Source organism: Manis pentadactyla, chromosome 19 (genome assembly GCF_030020395.1).
Source record: "Manis pentadactyla isolate mManPen7 chromosome 19, mManPen7.hap1, whole genome shotgun sequence".
Taxonomy (NCBI): Eukaryota; Metazoa; Chordata; class Mammalia; order Pholidota; family Manidae; genus Manis; species Manis pentadactyla.
The window spans coordinates 822,382-843,990 of NC_080037.1; the positions used below are offsets into that span (position 1 = coordinate 822,382).

A 21,609-nucleotide genomic window follows, 5' to 3' on the forward strand; every position below is an offset into this window, starting at 1 on the left:
GGGACAGGCCAAGAGAGCAACTGAGGTCCCCAGTGCTGTGCCCAAGAGCATGATCGGAGTCTTTTTAACCTAAATTACTGGTGCTCTTGGTATTTTTAATTTCTGTGACTTTTAGACAATGAGGACTGAACAAATTGTTTAAATTGCACCCATCCATTTGCTTATTTTATTCACGTGCATGTGGTGCCCCTAGGAGGGTGGCCTTCCAATGTCGGAGTCCCTGGGGGTCACCTGAGCAGACTGTGCAAACACAGAACCTGGGCTGCTGCCAGGGACCCTGACCATACAAAATGGGGAGGCACCAGACATCGTCCTTTTTAGCAAGGGTTCGGGATACTCCCCTGCTGGCAGCCCTTTGGATGCAGAGAAGCAGTTTTATAACATACAAGGCGGAGGATGAGTGACAAACAGGGGTGCAGAGAAGAAAAAGGCCAGTTTGACTCCTCAGCAGACTACAAGCTGAGCTGTCTCCCTGCTTCTAGGTGACACGGTGGCACAGCTAAGTGTGACAATGGTACACCCAGGCCAGGCCGGCACCCTGGGTACGACGGAGGAGTGACTTACATTTACTAACTGCTTACTGAATGCCCCAATCTATATGTATTTTTTAATTTAATCTTTGCCACCCAGCCAGGGACAGATCACCCCATCTTATCTCAGATTCCTTGTCTGTGAAGACACCACAGTAAGATGCCTTGTCCCACAGGGTCCCCCACAGGGTTCGAGGAAGCTGGCAGAGTGCTTGGCAGTATGTGCTCGGCACCCGTCAGCTGTTACTCACCATCACCATTTGCAGTGGAGACGTGAGGCTCGGGGGGGCTGGGGGACCTGGCCAGGGGTACTAGCACCCAGCCTGGGACTGGCCCCCCATGCGCGCTCGGCCCCCCCAAGCTGCGGGGAGAGGCGAATGCCCAGGTAGCTCTGCTGGCCCGGGAGGGAGCACCGGCCCTGGCCTCGCAGGGAGGGTGGGGTTTCTAGGGCAGAACTGATGGGGGCGCATGCCAGCGTTCGCCTGAGTTATTTAACCTCACTGAAATTATATCTAGAACTTAACAAAACCCAAATCTCTCAAGACTGCGGCCTTCAGAACTTCTGCCAAAACAAATTTCAGGCAGGTTACAGAAAAATGTCCCTGGATTCCTTCAAGACACTCACGTGAACTGTGCGGAGAAAGCTTGTATATTCAGAGTGGAAATGAAGACCGGCCCACAAGATTGCTCAGCGGATGGGACGTGGTGTTCTGGAGAGGCTGCCGCAGACGCCCCGTGGGCTCGGAGCATTCACGTGAGCCGGCAGAGGCCACAGCCCGTGGGCGTGGCCCTGCTCCATGGGCAGAGGGCAGCCATTTCTGCCCACAGCTTTCCCGGAGAAACTCACAACTGAAAAGGTAGCCCCTGGGCCTCGGAGCTACACTCACGGACATTAATTCTCTGACCCACACATTGTTCCTTCAGCACCGACCCATCATGGGAGAGTCAGGCCCACAGACACCCAAGCGTCTCTCAGGAAAGTCAAGGGCCCCGTGAGTGGAAAGGGCGTCTCCAAACTCACAGGGCAAGAGGCAGAGGCCGGGCTGCAGCCTACCACCTGGATCCCAGCCAGTGCCCCCAGCAGCCACCGCTGCCACCCCATGGCTTCTCTACAGAGGGGTGCTGGCAGTCAGCATCTCAACTGTCCTGCCCTGGGGGCCCCAGAGGAAAGGCCTTAGAATGGTCCCCCACCACCTGGCAGCTGGGGCTCAGTATCCAGACCACCCGGTGCCTGGGGCTCGGTATCGGGACCGCCCGGTGCCTGGGGCTCAGTCTCCAGCCAAGGGTGCATCAGAACCGGCTGGAAGAGCAGTGCCCTCACCCAGGCCACTTGATTATGTCAGAACCAGCCCCATGCCTTTCCCTGCCCCACGCCTTTCCCTGCCCCTGTGCTCAGGGAACGCCGGAGGAGTAAGGTGCAGGTGGGAGAAGGGGTTGGGCCTTTCTCTAAGGGAGAAGGGACTCATCACGGGGGAGTTCTGAGCCGAACAGCACCTCGGTGTGTCTTCAGTCTGAACAGGGCCACTTTGCTGGTTGTGTGGAGACGAGCAGGGTGACAGGGTGGCACAGAGGGCAGCAGGGAGGCGGCTGTGGTAGCCTGGAGGCACAGGTGGTGTCTGCTGTCATCTCCAGGGCCCCCCACATGCCCGCGGCTGTTCCACAGTCTCTTTCCCTTTCCCCCCTCAGCATCATGTGCCTAAAACGTGCCTAGAACAGGCGTGTGGACAGAGGGGTGAACACTTCGGTTCTCTCAACACCCACTCCTGTCCCTTCTCACGTGTCTTCCTGCACTTCAGATGCTGGAAATGGAAATAGAATAATATTTTCCAGCCCTCCTTGTAGCTGCAGTGTCCAAGATGATGTGAGTCCCACCAGACATGCCACTGTGGGACTGGAGGCGCAGATGAGCACGGGGAGGTGGTGGGCAAGCAGAGAAAGCTGGGGCCTTCTGGAAGCATGAGGAGGTGGCCACGGGTTCTTTCTGGCGAGCTCCACTTTGCTGTCCCAGGCATTAAGTGCTGAACCGCAAGGCCAGGACAGACAGCAATGGCTGTGAGAAGCCGCCAGAGAAGGGGGTACCCAGCAGGAGAGGAGTGGGGAGAACATGATTCCGGGGTCCCAACCCAGGCCTGGATGCAGTGGGGGTCCACTCTCAGGACGCGGGCAAGCGGGTGCATGGGCTGGGGATTGCTGAGGTGCCTGAGGACCCCCAGACAGCCAGGTCCTCTCCTGTCCCCATTTCCCATCCAGTCTACAGCCCCGAAGGCATGCACGCCATTTCACGGGACCCTCGGGATTCAGGGTCTCTGGTGGAACAGGGGAGCACGTCCCCCGTCACCTCACTCTTTCCTTGCACACTGGGCAGTATTTCTTACTGGTCATGAAGCCTCCTACTGGTCATAGTGCCCTAGTGGAAGCAGGACAGGGTTTGAGTTCCTTTCAAAGCTGGTTGTCACCTGGGGATACTCACCAAAACCAGCTGTATGACTTAGCTTTCCTCTGCTCTTGTCAGGAAGGGCAGCCAAGCAAGAGGGAGGCCCTCCCCAGCCTCAGGCCCTCAGAGGAAGAGCAGGGAGCTCCCTGGTGCCTGAGGACAGCCAGCCGGGGTGGCTGACGGAGAAGGGGTCTGACAGGAGCAGCTCCCTGAGGAATGACACCCTGGTGACGTGCCTCCCTCGCTAAAACACAGAGTGCATATGCATATCAGCTAGGATTTTTGTAAAAGTGGGGCAGGGCGTAGAAATCAAACACACATTATTAAATTCTGCCTACTCACAGCCCATTTATTTTTCGGCCCAGGATTATTGCTTTCAGACTTGAGCATGCTGAGCTGGTGATTTCCTTTGTGTTCACCGAGACTAAACTTCAGGCTGGGGGGACAGCAGCACCCTGCTTCCCCAGCACCTGAGGGGCTCAGGAACACAACCCTCACCAGAGAGAAGGGGGGTGAATGTCTGGGGACCTCTCTGATTCTCTTCCGCCCTCACCCCAGGCCACTTGATTATGTCAGACCCAGTCCCACCGCCTTTCCCTGCCCCTGTGCTCAGGGAACATTCTTCAACATCCTTTAGAAATGCTAGGCTGTGTGGCGAGAGAGTCAGGTCTGGGGGGGGCTCTCATTCCCACCCTGTGGAAGCACGGGGTAACATAATCCCTCCCCGTCCAGGTTCCGCATAAACGGGGCCAAAGGTGGGTGTATCTGAAGCTGTTGTAAGATTGGACAGTACAAGGCCGTGCACATAGACGCCACACCACCTGGTGCTGTGCGACGGCGGAGCGGTCAGTAAGGGGCAGGACGGTGAGGCGCAAGCGCGGGAGAGGAGACGGTGCGTGCTCAGTGTGGCCTGCGCACCCACACCCCCCTAGAAATAACCCTTAACCAAAGACTTTTCATCAGAGCCTCTATTCCAAACGAGGCAATGACTTTGGCCAAGTACAGTCTTTCTGTGAGGGGAGAAACAAAGCGTAGTGGTTTTTACAGCAGTTCCCTCCATTATTTTAAAAATGCATAAAATCTGATGCTTCCATCAGGCACATCACTCCATTCATTCTGGAGTCTTGCCTCCAGCAGAGACAATTAAAGCTTTGCAAGAAGCCACTGATCAGAGTCTCTGACTTTCCAGAACCCTCCCTGCTCCTGGGCCAATTCCTCCTTATCCCCTGCAGGTTATACCTATAAAATCTCCAGGCTTTCACACAGGCGATTCAGTTACCTTGTAATTATTCACTTATCTTATGTTCCCATGTTATCCTAGATGAAGTCTAACCACCCAAACACCATCTAAACCCATGTAAATGTAATTTGCAAGGAAACTCCTGACAGGTCCCTTTGGGCCTGTTTGATAGGAGCTTAGGAACAGAATGTACTTTAAGTGAGTCTATTTTTCTGGCTAAAGTTTCACATTTGCTCCGTGTTTATATAAGAATGCGTTTGCTCTCTCCCGGGGCCAGACTCTTGTCTTCCGTGTTTCCTCTGGGGCAGAGCACGAAAACGGACCGGCGGCTTTGATGACTTCCCAAGGTTCTCGCTCCAAGGACACACAATCTGGAAAGACAGAGGGCCAACCGGAGAAGAGGGCCTCGGGGCGCTGGGGGTGGGATGTCGGCCTCGAGGGAGCTGGGAGCCTCAGTACCGACCATGTGCAGCAGACCTGGGAAGAGACGGGAATTCAGTGCTGCTTCGGGTAAGCAGGCAGCGCCCTTCAGACTGTCAGCACACCCCAGTTCTGAATCCTTCATGGTCCCAGCAGGTCCGCCCTTCTGCCACACAGCTGTGACCAGTCAATACTCTGCACAAGTCCTTTGGAGTCCGTAATGCAGGCGCCCACTGTGCACGACCTTAATGCACCTTCCCAGGCTTGTCCTTGCAGCCCCCACACTTGCCCTGCGACTAACCACACCGAACCCCTCTCCCCCAGATTTACCGTGATTTGCTCTTTACCTCGTCTTTACCGTTTCTTTGGCCTTGTGAAATCCCACCTGGTGGTCAAGCCCAGCTTAAACACAGTCTCCTGGGGGAAGGTTTCCAATGCCCGAAGCTGACGTGGTCACTCTGTGCCCTACGTTCTGGGGCACTTTGCAACAGGCCCGTTATGGCACGGACACACTCACTGGTGGTTACTTCTGCATGCCCATTTTCTCTACCCTATAGTGACAGCCTCAGAGCATAGGAAACATGCTTTGTCAGTTTTATGTCCTTCAGTGTTTCAAAAATAGTGAATGAATGAAGGAATGAATGGATGAGCTCACCCAGCACAAGGGTGGGATGGCAGGTCTGAGAGAAGGCGGGATACTCAGGGTGGCCCCACATGGCCCTCCACGGGCAGAGTTGTCTGGTAGGGGCTTACTGGGAGCAGAGAACAGGTCCCCGGGGAAAACCCTCTGTTCACAGAAATGCAGGTGCCCCTTGAGAGGATAAGAGACCTTCCAGGATGCTGATGTTCCAGCATGAACATTTCCCAGCGAGAGGACAGCACCCATCACAAGGCATCCCCTGAACTGTGAGAACCGAGAAGAACTGTGTGGTAGCAAACAGCACAGATTCCTTCGCAGAAAGCTCACAGCTCTGGGGGCCGGGAAATTCCTGCCCTTCAGAGTCATAAGCTCTGGAATGTGCAAAGGGAAATGGTCTCAGTGGGGTCTTGACTCAGCAAGGCCTGCCGATCTGGCAGGTCCTGGGGCGCTTGGATTTGCAGTGGGCTGAGCCCCAGTGCACACGCCAGCACGGACGGGGACAAGCCCTAAATCAGAACCACCCGTCACCCGCCCCCCGGGCCCCACGCCCCACGGCAGCCTCATTAAGACTTTCCCAGGGCAGCGGCGCTGCATTCTGGGGCCTGGCGGAGTGTTTGATATTTTCCACTCTGCGTGTCAGGGGCATTTACAGCCGGCGTCGGAGTGTTGTGTCGGTCTGAGGAGGCGCTTTGAAGTGTTGTGGTCGCGGCCACATGTGCCGGCAAGATGTGCCTCCCTCCCTGGGAACCCTGCCCAGCTCTTTCCTAGCATCATGTGATGGCAAACGACACCCCTTAACCCTTTAGCTCTTGCTGCAGCCGCTGCGACTGCTGTACTATGATCTGGGGAGGCATATCATCCTCTGGTTTCTCGGCTTTGGACGTGTGTGGGAGGCCTCTGCCTCGTCGCCTGTCCTGGGACCTCTCTGTGGCTGTTTTTGCTGCCATGCTGCATGAACTCATGTGTGGAACTGTGTTGCCAAAGAGTACACACATGCAAATGTGTGCAGCTTCGTGCCACACAGATGGTAAAAGCCGCGAGGTTCCTGACCCTGTCACACCGGCCCTGAGTCGACCCAGAGACGCTCAGCCCCCTCCACCAGCAGGGAGCCCGGCAGAGCCGTGGTGTCTCCACATTGCTACATGATAATTCACAGGTGTCCCTTCAAAGGCGCTTGGCCTATTTCATGAAAGTCTGGGGGCCTGAAGCCCTGAGAAAAAGAAAAATATGTGAGGCTTCGAGAGGGAGCATCAGCCGATGAGGTGGCCTACTTGTCTAGGCGATATGGTTCATGCAGCAGAGCAGGGCTGACGTCGGCGGCCTCCGAGGCTCCTTCGACCCCGATGGATGGCCGTGCCAGTGGCCGCTCACCTGAAAAGGTCTTGGGCTCGTGAGAACGGGCCAGGTGTGGTCAGGGCTCCTCTCCAAGGTCACGGGCGTCCGGGTCTCCGGGGATCACCCGCACTCACAGAGCACTCGGCAATCCAGAGGGGACAGGAGAGTTTTAGTGCCCACAGGAACTGCTGGGCACTCCGACACTGGGTGGGCATGGTGCCATCATCTAGAAGGAGACATTTATTACATGTGGGATTTTCCCCTCAGTAATAGCTGCGTTTCTGTATTTTAATCTGAGGGTCTGAAGCCAGTCAAAGACGTACCTGATACTAGGTTACTGAAGTGCTAATATGTTATAGGGTGCAAGGCGAGGGGGGTACACTGGGTGAAGCATCATCATCCCTGAAGCTCATAATAACTCATAAGGTGGCACTATTATCTGCATCTGAAGCTCAGAGAAGTCAGTAGGTGCCAAAGTCATATCGGAAAACGGAAGACGTAGGACATGGACCCAAAAGTCTGTGAATCTAGCTAATATCTTGTATCAACCTTGATGTCACAAGTCCACCACTTCAAGGTCAGAGTAAGTGAGCTTTTTACCCTCTAGGGCATCTGTAGCTCCGAGTCAGGAGTGTGGCAGAAATGCCACTTCGTGGAGGAAGGATAGACTGGCACCGACAAGCTTAGGCGACGGCTCTCAGCTTCGATGGTAAAGGCCGCCCCGAGGCCGCCCCCCACAAGGAGCCGGTGAGCGCAGGGCCTTGGGAGCCCGGGACCCGGAGGGCACATGTCCTAGCCCTCTTTCTGCCCAGGCCACCAGCCCTCTGCTCTACTGCGCCACCAACAGTTAGGCACAAAGAAAGTTGCCTGGAGAAGAGGACGTTGACTTCCTTAGTTCGTTAGAGTAAATAACTTGGCTGTTTGCATTTGCTCCAAATGGGGTCAAGGCCTTTCCCAAAACAGGCGTTTGAGCTCTTGTCTTGCCAAAGGCAGGAGAATTAATGACCAAAAGGAGAGAGTTAAAAGCACTTGTTGCCACAGGTCATGCCTTGCGCCATCCCAGGAGCGCAGCCCCTCTGGGATTAGGGGCAGGTACACCACATCCTGGAAATAAAGTGTTTGGTAGGGAATAGCGTCCAAGACCTGTGGCCCCTAAAAAGCCTGCGTGGCCCAGTGCTCAGACCATATGCTTCCAGTCAAGCCTCGAGTGTCCTCTGTGGCCCTGCAGCGGGGACCCCAGGCCCGTCATTCCCTTCTGAGGCTCCTCCCTCTGTGTGCCTCTTTCTCCTTAGCAGGACTAATTTATTTTGCCTCCAATGTACCAGACAGAAAGAGAGAGGTTTTTCTGCTGATGAATGGATTAATCCAAGCATTCTTATTTGTTTCAGAGCCGAACTGGCAGCAGATTCTCACAGGAGAGGCGATTGGCAAACTCAATTTTAAATGAGGCATTTGTCATGATTCAACCTACTCATAAACCTAAGAAAAACACCAAAACTTAAAAGGTCAAAATTAGCAAGGCTAATGTCTGCCTGCTTTCTGAATCGGTGAAGGCGGCTGGGGGTCCCTCGCCTGCTCCTCTGGTGTTTCTATAAAGGTTCTTACTTCTGTCTTTACGCTTCTACTGTCCCCCCCGTATTCGCTGCCCTTTTCTGCCTGTGTCTTCTGTCTTCCTCGCGCTTGTTTCCCTTGCTCACGGACTCACGCCCTGCACGCTCACATCCTGACTTGCCCGCACCAGCGTCGCTCCTGGTTGGAGGCCGGTGGGGAGCAGGTGGGTGGTGCACCTTGCAGGGGGACCTCCGTGTCCCAGCCCCGCCTGGGCACCCCCTTTCCCGGCTCTTTGGTTCCCTCTTCATCTTCATCCTTTTCCTCCTTTTTCCTCTTTAATTTCCTCTGCTTCCTTTCCAGAGGGAATAAAAACAGCCAGTATTCACCACGTACCGAGTAAGTGCTGAACATGACATTGAATCCTTGCAGCTGCATCACTGATCGTCAGTGGGACCCTGAGAGATGAGTGGCCCCCTCACACTGGATGGGTGAGGGACCCAGTGCCCTGCCTCAGCCAGGGAGCAGGCGGGTCAGGATTCGGCCTTCTGCCCCGTCCCGTGGGGCCCCTGCAGGTTGGTCCCGTTCTCCATCCTCCCACTGACCTCAGGCCTGAAGGGATTTCAGTCCGACCTCTGGAGCCTGAGACCTGGGTAAGGGGGCTTGAGCTCCCATGGGTATGGTTCTGGCAAGGAGGGGAGGGGCAGGGCAGGAGGGAGCCCTTCAGTCCTTTTATCATTGCTAATCATTTAGACAATTTTCATCCTTCTTTAAGTGCAGTTTGTTTTTATCACAGTGCCTTTATTTTACCTTAGCTCACTGAAAAGGAAGACCAACGCTTTTCATTAGGGACACATTCACTTACAAAACTTAGCCCCAGTACAAAAGTAAGTGGTGCGATTATCATCAAAAACCACCTCATTGCCACAAATTCAAGGGAAGCAATAAATAAGAACAGCTAGCATTTTATGCCTTAAGGAGATGAAAGTGTGACCATTCCAAGTTCAAAAGCATTGGGTCAAGCACAGCAGAACACAGAAAGGTTAAAGCTTAGATCTAGAAGGAGCTGAGGAATCTCTTTAGCATTCACCTGGAACGCTTCAAGGAGAGACAAATCCATCTGAACAAAGAATCATCTACCCAAACTTTTTGGAAAAGTCGTGTTGATAACAGCCTTACTCATACAGTCTTGGCAATGACTCTGCCTATTATAATGTGATCCTCTGCAAAAATTAAATAGTAAATTTAGTTTCCTTCCTAGCTTGAAGCAAGTTATGGCCTATGATTTCAATGCTGATAAGGAAAACTAAATAGGAAAGTGGAATTCAAGTTTTCTAAATAGATCTCAAATGTTATTTATTTTTCTCTTATTATTTTGCTGCATCAACAAAATGGGAGGGAAATAGTCATTAATTTATCCTATAAACAAGGAAAATGTATATTTATACATCTTAACTAGGCTCTGAATCTTTTTTGCTGGTTCCACCCAGGGTCAGCTAAATCAAGGAGGGTTCATTTTAAGAGGTTCTGTTTAATGCAGTATGTATTTATTTGTGGCTCATTTCAGTTGAATCATCACATGAGGATTCCCCTGATATTTCTCCCACATGAAGAGATTGCCTTAATGCAATGCTTCTGGCCCCTGTCCATCCCCCTGATCTCTCCTGGGGGGCACCCTGCCTCATTCTTTCTCCATGGAAGACCCATGCACAAGGGTGCATGTGATCACCTTTTTCTCTGGGGATTGGCTCTGTGTCTGCAAAACACCCAATCCGGGGCTGTAGACGAGCAAGTGGTATAATTCTAGGGGCAGGGACAGTGACCTGACTGGTATTGAGAGGTGAAAATGTGGTTCCCCTTGGTCCAAAGGCAGAAAAAAGTTCTATTAAATGTGCACATAAAGCTTTTTTATTCCTTCTGCTGTCTCTCTCTTGGCTTGCCAGATGCTTTTGATTTTCTATTTAATGTCTCTTTAAGTAAATTTAAATTTTACATGATTGGCATGAACTTTGCCATCCATCTCTATATTATGCAAGTTTTGAATGCAAAATTAGAGCACATAACTTCTCTGTAAAATCACCAAAATTCTGGATTCGTATTTTGGAGCTTGGAGGTTGCCTCAGGTTGACCAGAGACACTCAACAACTAGCAATAGTGGACACTTCCTCAACCCGACAGCTAGCAGCACCCTGACTGGGCGCAGGCTGAGCGCTTTCCCTCTAAGATCAGGAACAGGAAAGGACGTGTGCTGTCACTGCGGCACTGGGGGCTCCAGCCAAGGCAATTAGGCAAGAAAAAGAAAGATCAGTGTACAGACTGGAAAGGAAGGAGCAAAGGAGACTATCTGCAGACGACATGATTTCGTGTACAGAGAATCTTGAGTCATATACCAAAAAACAATCAGAACCGGTAAGCAGGTTTGGTGAGGTCACAAGGTACGTGATTAAATGCAAAACTCAACCATATTTCCATACAGTAGCAATGAACAACTGAAAATGAAATTACAGAAACAGTTTCTTTTACAGTAGCATCAAAAAGAATAAATACTTAAGAATAAATTTCACAAAAAGTGCGCAAGACTTATACTGGATACTGGAAACAATGAAACGTTGTTGAAAGAAACTAAAGATGCCCTAAATAAATGGAAAAACAAGGGGCCTGTGTGCCGTGACTCAAGCCTAATGTCTCCCCTTCCCACCAGCTACCGGCCCCCGACAGGCAGTGGTGTCTGGGGAAATGGACCCAGGCACCCCCCCTTCCCATGGGCTCACTGCTCCAACCTGCCCCAGACTGGTCACCCCTAGGATATTTAAAGCTCTGCACTGGGTCGTGCTCAGTGGTTTGATTGATTGGTGGGGAAGGGAAAGGACACGGGTAAGAGGCTTGATTCAGCCGAAATCAGTCACCAGCCGTAGACGCTGCGGTATGTGGCAGAGAAGCTCGCGTGGAGAGATGCCACGGATGCATTCCCGGCTTCTTGGAAGCCCCTGCCTGGGGACAGTGGAGGCCGGGTCACAGAGCAGAGGGGAGGAAGCCGGGCAGGGCCGGGGCAGGGGGGCCGTGAGCCAGGAACTCACCCTGGGGAGGAGGCAGGCGTGGGGACTGGCTATGAGCCACACTCTCCCGGGGCTGCCCCAGGTGCAGAGTTCATTGTCACATCAGACTTCACTTGTAAAACATGAATTCAAAGATAAAACTGTTAAGAATTTCAAGCAAGTGACCACAGAACATTAGGTCCCGAGTCAGGGCTTTTCTCCGCACAGGACCCCATCCCTGCGTATGCTTGAGGCCGGCCACCTCTAGTCCAGGCTTGAGCATTAGAGGTGCACTTCCTCGTCTACTTAATATTGGCTTAATGTTAACACATGTGATAGTTTGGCTTCCTTTGAACCTGCCACTTCATCTTATTTCTTGATTAGTTCAGGTTTTGGGCAGAGATGGCGACCCTTCAAGACTCTAACTTACTCTACCCAAATTTTGCTCTTGAAAGAAATACAGAGAGAGAGCAACAGTTAGGTCATATGTGTTTTGAGGTCAAGTTCTGTGCCTATCAGACTGGAGACAATATTAACCAATAGTTTAAAATATGGTTTTGGAGTCAAATCAAATTTGGGTTCAACTCCAGGTTCTATCACTGCTTTTAGTTACTGCCCCTGGTAAGTTATTTCCTGTCCTCCGCCTTTGGTGCAAAATGTACATGACATAGTATCTACTTCTAAGGACTGTTAGAAAGATTTAATGAGATCATATAAGTCAGTATTGAACACAGTATCCGTCATGCAGTAAATGCTCATGAAGTGCTGGGTTTGTGTTTAAAATTGAAAATATAAACTATATTCTAGTGAAATGGAAGCTCTTTTAAGACATACTATTGAATAAACATGTAGAAGGTTGATATTGACACACGGGGGACACAGCTCCAAACATCTGAATTACACTATGTAGAATATATTTCGGATGGTCCCCCAAAGTCCCAGCACAAATACCTATAAACTTATTATGGGACATTATGAAGCAGAAAATTCCGCCCTTCACTGAGGGTTAGTTGTTAAATTCATTTATTAAAGAGGTTCACACTTGTTCTCCATTTATGTTTAAAATCTTATTCAATGTTCTAAAACAGATTAATGTTTAAAAAGTTTGAATTGTAATTGATCTTAATTGATCTGTGACATTATTCTTCAGTTTTCCTGAACCTCATTTTCCTCATCTATAAAGGAAGATCATAACAATGCTTCAAAGGGTTGTTGGAAAGAGTCCATAAAATTACATAAAAATGTATATCATTATGTACAGTGTTATATATATTTACATATTTTCATGTGTGTGTCTATAAGTGATGTCTAATAAGGTAGCCAGCACATAATACTCGGTAAATAAGCATGTAATGCTAACTTCTTCCTGTGCTCATTTTCACTAACTCTCAAATTTTCTTTAAGTTTTAAAGAAATTGATCTCCACTACCATAAATCTGTGCCCAAAATATGCTCATTGGTAGAATAACAAGATTTGCAAAATTGCCATCAAACTTGTCAAGGATGCATCATAGAACGAAAACTTACCGCAGGGAAGCCAACGTCCTCACATCTGCATCAAGTCTGCTCTGATTCCCTCGAGCTGGGGGGCGCCTTTTGTGGTCTAGGAAACAAGATTTGAACATGATCATTGCCCCATTGTTCTTGACAGGGTCATGGTGTTTTTAAATTGTACCATGCCAAAATGTGGCTGCTACCATAGGAAATAGTAAAAATTACTACTATGTATTGTATAACTTTTATGTGTCTGAAGCTATAGTAGATGCTTTATATGCATCTATAATGACCCTGTGAAGTGGCTCTTATGATTCCCATTATAAAAATGGTAAAACCAAGATGTAATGAAGCTACAGGAATTGATCAATTCCTCATGCCTAATAAATAGTAGAATTCAGGCTTGAACATAGTTCTGTCTGCTTCCGAAGCACGCTGCCCACCCACGCAAGGGCTCCCTAAGCTAGTTTCCTCAGGTGTGCTCTTCTGGCCCCTAGAATTTTCCAGTGTTACATCAGCTTCTTGCTTCCTAGCACTGGAGGCATAGTAAAATACGTCAGTGACCAGAGGTCAGCAAAGTGTGTACTTGAAAAACTTTAAAAATCCCTGTATTTTCACATGTATTTGGTTACCCGTGCAAAAAGGGAGGAAAATCGTCACCTCCTTTGGCAACAACAAATATATTTCTGGTATTTATCCTCATGGTTATACATATTTCTATTTATTAAGAACATCAAGGTGCTTATAAATTGATGATAATTCAGTAATTCCACTATAGAAATCTCTATCTTAAGGAAAAAATCCCCAATACAAAGAAACTTATATGTTCAAATAAACATAATGGTGTTACTTAATTTTTTAAGTAAATATCCATTCCAAGAATGCAAGGTGGGTATAATAATTGAAAGTCAATCAATGTAATATACCATGATAAAAAAAGAATAAATGTCTCATGATAATTTTGACAGACATAAAAAATGTAGTTGACAAAATCCAAGAAACTTTCATGACAAAAACATTTTAAAAACTAGGAATAAATGAGTACTTTCTCAATTGGTAGAGGTTATCTACAGAGAATCCATAGCTAACGTCTTATTTAATGGTAAAAGACTGAGTACTTTCTCCCTCAGATCAGGACAAAGAGGAGAATGTCTGCTGTCAACACTTGTATTCACCATTATAATAGAGGTGCTAGCCAAGGCATTTAGGCAAGAAAAAGAAGTAAAAGGCATCCAAATTGGAAAGGAAGAAATAAAAGCGCCTTTATTTGCAGGTGACATGATCTCATGTACAGAAAATCACAAGGCACCCACAAAAAATTTTGAGCAGATAAATCAGTTCAGCAATGTGGAAGAATACAAGGTTAACATTCAAAAATCAATTTTATTCCTGTACACTAGCAATGAAGAATCTGAAAATGAAATTAATAAGACCGTGCCATTTATAGTACCAGCAGTCACAATCATTAGTGAGGATGTGGAGATCTTAGACCTCTCATACATAGCTGGTAGGAATATAAAATGGTGCAGCCACTTTGGAAAATAGTTTTCAGTTCTTCAATATGCTAAACGAAGGGTACCACTGGACCCAGCAATTTCACTCATAGATCTATGTGAAAGAGAAATGAAAACTTATATATGTACAAAAATTATACATGCATGTTTATAGCAATATGACTTATAAGAGCCAAAGAATGGAAAGAACACAAATGTCCTTCAGGGATGAATGGATAGACAAAAGGTGATACATCCATACAATGGAATATTATTCAACAATAAAAAGAAATTAAGTACTAATAAATGCTACAACACCTATGAACCTTGAAAACATTGTGCTAAGTGAAAGAAGCCAATTAGCAAACATCACATACTGTTTGGATACACTTATGAGAAAGGTTCAGAATAGACAAATAGAGACAGGAAGCAGATTAATGTGAGGGAGGGGAGTAGGAATTAGTGTTGACATGTACGGGGTATATGCTTGGGGCTGCTGAAAATGCTCTAAAATTAGATTGTGGTGGTGATGACACAACTTCATGAATATACTAAAAAACCACTGAACTGAACAAAAGACTGTATTCAGGGACAACTACTCTAAGCAAGCCTTAGTGTTAGGGGTGCAGAAATAAATAGGACATGGTCTGTATACCAAATCATTATTTCTCTTAAAGAATTCATACATATCTATCAAAACTGATACTCTTCTTGTTGGATTTTTATTTTGAGTATATTGGTGTTTATCAAGGTTAGCTCCTTAGCACGTCATTACAGACAAGCCTCAATTATCTCCACATAGCCTGAGAGGGTCCCTTTCAATACTTGTAAATTAGAAACTCCGTCTGGATCTCTGTATGAATCCACTCAGTTCTTGGCTAGCTTTCCTTTTTGCTGCAGAAGTCAGTTTTCATAATGATATGGAGCTGGGCCAACCTTTGCCATCGGTAGAACCGAGTCCACTGAGGCTGGGTCACAGATCTCAGAGCACAGGGAGGCTGTGAGGGTGTCACGCTGCTCAAGACAAAGGAGGGCCGTCCTATTTGAGGGCTCGTCAATGGCGGAGTCTGGGGGTGCAGCCCATTGGTGCTACGACACTGGCTTTCCAGCCTCGCTTTCTGACAACTCTCAGGAGCTGCAGAATGAGAGATGTGAAACACTCTCTCTGCCCACAAGGAAGCACTTGGAATTTTTACACACATTAGTAAGGAACAAGGGCAGATATTAAATATTTTGATTTAATTTGTATATTTGGTCAATGACTGAATGCTCAGCTCTTACATTTAACACAGCAGGTTGACAGGCTCTGTGGAAAGGCCGGGGAGGGTCACGGTGGCTACGAGCCGAGGTGACTGACCGCAGGTCTTGTGGGAAGAGGTAGGAAGTGCACATGTTTATTGGTCACAGGGACGAAGGCTCAGTCATGCCCCGCGAGTAAGTCTGGGGGCCCCAGCTATGGCGTGTGACTATAGCTGACACTGTTCCGTGTGCCTGGAATTTGCTGAGAGTTGACCTTAAGTCTTCTCGCTGTAGAAACAATTGTAGCTGTGAGGTGGCGGGTCTGCGAAGGAGCCTGATCATGGTGGTCATTTCACAATGTATACGCACGTCACAATGCCACGTGTACACCTCAAATATATACAATTTTTGTCAAGTATACTTAAATAAGGCCGGAGAAAGGAAAAGTAAACATCTCACAAAAATTTGACACAACATTAGTGCTGAGACAAAATACACACAGAATAGTGACAGTACTGATCGGCAAGTGGATCGGTGTCTAAGGGAGCTCATAAAGGAAGTGATATTTGAGTTGGGTCTTGAAGGAAATTGGATTAGAGATGGTGCAGAAGATGCGAGAAGATTCATGCTAGCAAAGGCTCAGACGCAGTCAGGCCACCTGTGTGGGGAGCAGACAGAAACCTGGCTCCGTGGAAGCCATTCAGTCGCTATTCAGTAAACGCTTATTGGGCACCTACAGTATGCCAGGTGCTACTGTAGGCACTTGAGAAACATCAGTGAACAAAACAGATTCAAACAAAATGAAAGGAAAAGCCTGACATGGATCCCTTTACAGGTGGGAGGAGCACAGAGACAGAAGAGGAGATCAGAGCGGAAGGTCAGTGTGCAGAAGGCCTTGAATGACGTGCTCATAAGCTAGGGCAGCTGGCTTAGAACAGAGATTCTGCAGTCCATACATACCCGGGGGAGGGAAGGCCCTTGGTGAATGGGGTCCATGGAGAGAGGAGAGCCAGGGAGGGGCTGTGCAGAGGGTGAGGAACGCGCTGGCGGGCTGAGCAGGGATCACCAGGACCTGAGGTTCCGGAAGGAGGGCCCACACCTGTCTTCCCACCCCCAGGGCCTCTGGTGTCCAGTGCAGCGTTGCCAGCCTGGTGGGCAGCCATGACTCTCTTGGCTGAATGTGTTACTAAACTAGACCAGGAGACAGCACTGCAGCCCCCACTGTGTGGAAAGACTTGAAATGGGCAGAAAAACCTTCCTGCATGTAAAATCAGAAAAGTAAAGTGCCTGCTCCCCCTACTCACAATCCATTATCCACCCTCTGTGCCCTGCTACCCACCAGGCTGACCTCCCCAAACCCTCACCTGGGCTTCTTGCCCTCTGTGAAGTTTGGATTAACCAGTGGAGACACCAGGGGAACATCAAAGGGTAAGAGAAGAGAAGTGAGGGAATTTTCTCCCTCCCCAGCTGGCCAGTGGCTTGGCAGAGGAGAATTTTCCTCTGCTGAGGCACAGCTGGAGTCGGACTGCTGCAGCTTCGTTTTTTTTCTGCCAACACCGTTCTCATGGCTGCAGCCCTACTTTCCCGCCCCGCTTTCCCACCCCAGCCGGTCTCTGGATGCCCTGCCACCCCTGGTGAGCGCCCTTAACCTCCCTCCACACCAGGGTTACTTCCCTTCACTGAAATTCACTGTATTAAAAGTAACCCCTTTAATGTGCTGTTTTGAACTGTGACCATTACTGATGATGTCACTGAAGCCCCCCCTTAAAGAAATCACAGGAGACTCTGTAGATGGTTAGAGCAGGGGTGTGAATCCGGGGGGACACATCCCTCAGCCAGCGGTAGGTAAACAAGCCGGAGCTGTGCTTGGAGACACAAAGGTGAACGGAAGGAGAAATAGCAGGGTGAGACGAAGAAAGGCACAGGATGGGAGAGAATTATGCACACTTGCCAAGGGAAGCAGCCAGCAGGGAGGGAAAGAATAGAAATGGACTTCTCAGGGTGACAGCTAACAGCACGATTCCAGAGAGATCAGGCCCCAGGGCCCCGGGTGAGGCTGTCAAGGGGGAAAGGATTTATGCAGGGCAGGAAAGAAAAATGTACAGTCGGTGAAAGACAGAGACGGAACTGGTGATCGAAGGGTGGGGGCTGAGAAAGTGTGCTGAGAGTCCCTGCCTTCTGTGCAACATATCGGGTCCTAACATTCGCTCAGATGGCTTTAGGAGACCGCTGAAGATTTGAGAGAAATGGACAAAGAGGGTGAGTGGAATGCTGTGAGTTTAATCTTTCATCCCATAAAGTGGTGTTGGGTAAGAAATGATGAAAACTGCTTCTCTAGCCTTGATCTTGAGACCATGAGTAGCACCGACTGGAGAAGACAAGCACTGTATTAGTCCGGAGTGAGGATTCACGAGGGTCTGACCGGGGCAGAAAGGAGGTGAGGCCGAATAAGGGGCTGCCGAGAGCCAGTGCGTGTGTTTACCGACTGCCCTGTGCCCAGCACTGGAGAACGCAGGCATGTGTGGATTTCAGAGTGGGAAATGCACCTCCACCCTCGAGGAGCATAGCTGGCACAGCGCAGCCATATGACAAGGAAGTCGGACCCCGGTTCTGATCCCCACATGCCCCCAACTCAGGGCCAGAGCTTGGGTAACTCACTTTCCCATTTGATCTCAAGTTGTTTGACCAGTGAAGGAATGAAAGCCTGATGGTCCCTGGTTCCTGAAGGCCAGTCTTCAATAGGAGGAGCTTGGGGAACACCGGAGGCTGGGCTGGGGCAGTGGGGCAGGAGGTGAGACTGGAGCGGCTCCCAGGGCAGAAGGAAGGGCTCAACCACCATGGGCGGGGACGTGTCAGAAAAAGCCTGACTGATGGAGCTCCCCGGGACCCAGGGCAGAGCAGCTGGCCCAACAGAGCGAATACTCAGCACTGGAGTCTCACCCAAAATGCAAAATAAACATACCTGATTACAAAATGATGTCAGTGACTGACTGAATAAAAACTAGGGAAGCAGAGCAGAATCCCTCTCACAGAAGAATCCCAGGTCATACACGTGAGACGCCCCTTCACCCCCCCTGCAGACACACCCTGAGCATGGCCTCGGCTCTGGGCCTCGCCGCCAAAGAACAGAACAGGGAAGAGAACGTAGCCCTGGAGACACCTGGCAACATGACACTGATGTTGGCCCGGGGACGGAGGCCACAGCGTAGAAATGGCAAGTGGTTATCACTACTCTCAGCAAATGGGAGAGGTCACTTCGCCAGGTCCTCCGACCCCAGGCTGCTCGTGGAAAAGCCGCCACATGAGTCAGACTGGAGGGCATTCTGTAGGAGTCCCCGCCAGCACTCCCAAGGATGCTCAAGGTCATTAAACAAAAAAGAAAGACTGAGAAGCTGTCCCGAGTCAGACAGTGCAATGTGCTAGCCTGGACTGAATCCTGGGCAGGAAGAGGGCCTTCACGGGAAAATGATGAAATTCAAATAAAGCCTGGAGTTTAGTCAATTTAAAAAAAAGATGGTCTCTAAGGCCTGTTCCAGCTGGTAGTGGTAAGAAGAGCATTTATTATCTAATTGCTCCAGGGCGGCAATCAGCCTCCCTGAAAAGCACCCAGAGCAGGAGGAGAGGCAGCCCGGAGAGCAGGGCGGGAGGCTTGATCCAACCTCTTTTTTCTCACTTCCCATCGCCGGGGCTTCATGCACCGTGCGGTCAGCTCAATTGCCACTATTTTGAGGCAACAGTGTTTTGGTGAAAGTCTCTTGCCTGTTACTTTCCCAGACCAGTGCTCACCCTGTGCCCTCAACTGAACCAGCAGGTTCTGACCCGTTTGCGGCCCTGAGCGCCTGTGGGTCCAGGGCTGCCCGTCCAAGGAGAGCTCTCTGGCACTCACCACGGTGGTGGTCACGGTGGCAGGGCGAGCTGGGGATCATCTGATTTTCCTGGACAGTTTCTCTGTTTAAAAAAAGCTTACGGGGCCCTAGTGTGAAATCAGGCTGGGTCTGATTCATGACATTTTCCTAAGACTTCATAATATTTCTTTTTTCTAAATAAGCAATTTCAGGTCAGGTAAAAATGTGAGTAAATCATGCCTGGCTCTTGTTCCCGATGTATCGGTTTCTGCTCATTCTTTCTCCCCTTCCTGGCTATGGGGCCATTAAAAAAAACAAGGGCTCCAGCCGGACCTTTCCGAGTTTGCAGCCCGTCACCGGCACGCCCACCGCGCGGGCAGTGTTTCCCCACCTCGGTCATTACCGGCCTCAGCGTTTTCTCTGGCAATGATCTGAAACAGAGCGAGTGGAGTCATGATTCTGGCATGCTCGGGACCCGGGAAGGGTCAAAGAGGCTGGTGCGGCAGTTCACGAGTCGGGGAGGAAGCGGGCCCTCCCCGCTGCCAACGCCAACACAGCCCTGCGCCTGGACGCCCAGGGGCCCAGTCGCCAAGCAGGCCCCGAGCAGGTCAGGAAAATCAAGGATCTTCTCAAGCAGACGCAGTGGCGCTCTTTGAGGATGGACAATGTCTCGCTCGCTGCTGGTAATGCAACACATGTGGTCTTTTCAAGAGAGGATGTGAATGTTTTCTTGAACCGAGCAAGAAGGTGCCCACATGAGACTTCACGTATTTGGAATACCCAGGATGAGGCTGAAAGGTGAGCTGTTTGGAAAGAAATCACGAGTGAGGGCTCTGGAGACAGACCGCCTGACTTTAATCCTGGCCCTTCGTGCACCGTTCTCTGTGACTTGAGCCAGTCCCGTGCTCTCTCTGCCTCAGTCCGCAGCAGCAAGATGAAAACTGTACCAGCGCCCCCATCACAGGATTGTCCTGGCAGCTGATACACATGGAGGACCCAAAGCACCGCCTGACACACGGCAAATCCTCTGTGAATGTCAGCTGCTGCTATGACTTTGGTTCTGATCACCATCATTCAGGAAAGTAACTGGGTCTTGTGATGTTCTAGAAACTGCTTTCTCAGACGGTTCTCCAAATATTCCCTGAGGGCTTACAATGTGCCCGGCCTTGTGCCAAGCCCTGTAGGCAGCTCAGGAGCAGACCAGTCCCATTCCTTGCCATCCAGGATTTGCAATCTGGTAGAAGAGATAAGAAATGTGTGCACAAGGACTGCATCCCGTGACAGTGTTTTTCCCTCTGGTGTGGCATGAAGACACAAAGTGTGTGGGGATTTTAGGGAAACAAGTGTATCGCCTAGTCGGGGAGATGGGGTGCCCTTTACGGAAGAGGTAGTGTTGAGCCATAAATTGACCTGCAAGTGAACTTTTTGCTCTGATGGTGGAGATCGGAGCGGGAGCAGGTGGGAAGGAGTCAAGACAGGTACAGAGGCAGACGGGGAGGAATCACCTGACAGAAGGGGGAACCGACGCCCAAATCCAGGGCTTCACCCAGGGTTCCTGGCGGAGAGAAGCACCTAAGGTAGATATGACAATCACAGGAGGGCCTTAGATAGGCCGGGCCAAAGGAGTCGGCATTCTTATTTCATAAGAAATGGGGCCTCCTGAGTGACAAGCTGGTAGTGCTATGAATTCTGGATTAGAGGTGTGCTCTAGAAACTGACCCTGGCAGAATACACTGCCGTATTGCTAACCCTTTCCCACACGACACAGCAGGATATTCCCATCATTTATCATTGTTTCTAGCATACAAATTTAAAACATTAACTTAAAAATCTAAGAAAATGTCCTAACATAACACTAGTTCTTTGAAGATTACGTGTCATGGGTTTTATAATTACAGTGCACTTTTACCAAAGTTTTATAGAGCATAGTTATAATTAAACTCAGTAGTTTTCATAACAAATGGAATTGGCCAACAGAGACTTCTCTTCTGAGAAGCATCTCTTTCCGTAGCTCTGTGCACCTTACTAATTCGGCGCTGCCACTTAGGCCTGTGAACTGCATATAAACATTGCTTAAGGACAGTTTTCTCCAAAAGGCCAAGTCATTTCAGTTAGGCAAATGCCTGAGAAGGAACCTCAACAAAGATGGATCTTCAAATATTCCTTGAAGTTAAGTTCAAAACTGCACTCCCAACGTAAGTTGTAAATTCTACAAATAGAGTATTTTGAAGAGGCCCAAACGCTGCCTCTCTCTTCTCTTTGGGTTGCTGGGCGACTTGAATTCAGGGCCCATTCTTTCTGTTTTGAAAAGCCCAGCCCATCTTTTCACTCTCCTGCCTTCCTTCCAGCAGTGAAC

General features: G+C 49.5%; 1 long non-coding RNA gene across 1 annotated transcript in view; it reads right to left on the reverse strand.

Annotated features, from left to right (window-relative positions):
• The window catches only part of LOC130681696 (uncharacterized), a 120,336-nt gene that overhangs the window by 83,504 nt on the left and 15,223 nt on the right, over positions 1–21,609 (reverse strand). Inside the window, exon 2 of the long non-coding RNA XR_008994945.1 lies at positions 12,710–12,785. This is a non-coding gene — a long non-coding RNA (uncharacterized LOC130681696). The remainder of the gene's footprint in view (positions 1–12,709; positions 12,786–21,609) is intronic.